Below are 949 nucleotides of genomic sequence, written 5' to 3'. Positions count from 1 at the left end.
CTTCCAATCTTTAAGAGTTAATTCCAGCAAGCCTCAAATTGGCCTGAGTTACATCACCAAATGAAACATCTACCAAAAATTCTTGATCCCTGGTCATGGCATGAAACATGATTAATAATGTTACTCTGTAAGCCTGACTCCCAGGAGTGTAGGGAAGCTTGTACCAGCTTCTTAGCATTGTTCACTGGACACAACAAGACTATGATTTGCATCTGAGCTGGGTGAGATCCCTGGAGGTCTCTGCCATCCATGCTGGTAACATATCAAGAATAGTGTGACATGACCAGCAGGGCTTAAGAAACCATATTCAGGGCTCCATTTTAGTTACCTCAGTTCTGAGGTATCCTGAACATATCAGAGGTTCTGGATATGAAAGAAAAATCGCATGCTTGCTTCAGCAGCACATGTACTAAAATTGGGACAATACAGAGAAGATTAGCATTGCCCCTGCTCAAGGATGACACACAATTTGTGAAGCATTCCATATTTTTATACAAAATCTCCCAAAAAAGAAAAGCCCTGGACCAGATGGTTTCACACCAGAATTCTATCAAACTTTCAAAGAGGAACTAGTTCCTATAATGCATAATCTATTCCAAAATAAAGAGAAGGAAGGAATCTTCCCCCAACATATTCTATGAAGCAAATATCACCCTGATCCCCAAACCAGGAAAGGATCCAACAAAAAAAGAAAACTATAGACCAATATCATTAATGAATATCAATGCAAAAATATTTAACAAGATATTAGCAAACAGAATACAACAACACATTAAAAAAGTTATATAGCCTTATCAAGTGGGTTTTATCCCAGAGACACAAAGTTGATTCGACACATATAAATTCATAAATATAATTCGCCACATAAATAGAATAAAAAACAAAGACCATATGATTCTTTTACTTGATGCAGAAAAGGGTTTTGATAATATCCAGCATCCTTTCATGA

General features: G+C 36.9%; 1 non-coding gene across 1 annotated transcript; it reads left to right on the top strand.

Annotated features, from left to right (window-relative positions):
• The first annotated feature begins 389 nt into the window (after window positions 1-389).
• LOC128592386 (U6 spliceosomal RNA) lies at window positions 390-491 on the top strand. The gene has a single exon (XR_008381856.1). It is a non-coding gene; the product is annotated as a U6 spliceosomal RNA (small nuclear RNA).
• Window positions 492-949: the final 458 nt, after the last annotated feature.

The sequence above is a fragment of the Nycticebus coucang genome, chromosome 1, assembly GCF_027406575.1.
Source record: "Nycticebus coucang isolate mNycCou1 chromosome 1, mNycCou1.pri, whole genome shotgun sequence".
NCBI lineage: Eukaryota > Metazoa > Chordata > Mammalia > Primates > Lorisidae > Nycticebus > Nycticebus coucang.
This window is presented reverse-complemented; position numbering and strand designations above follow the sequence as displayed.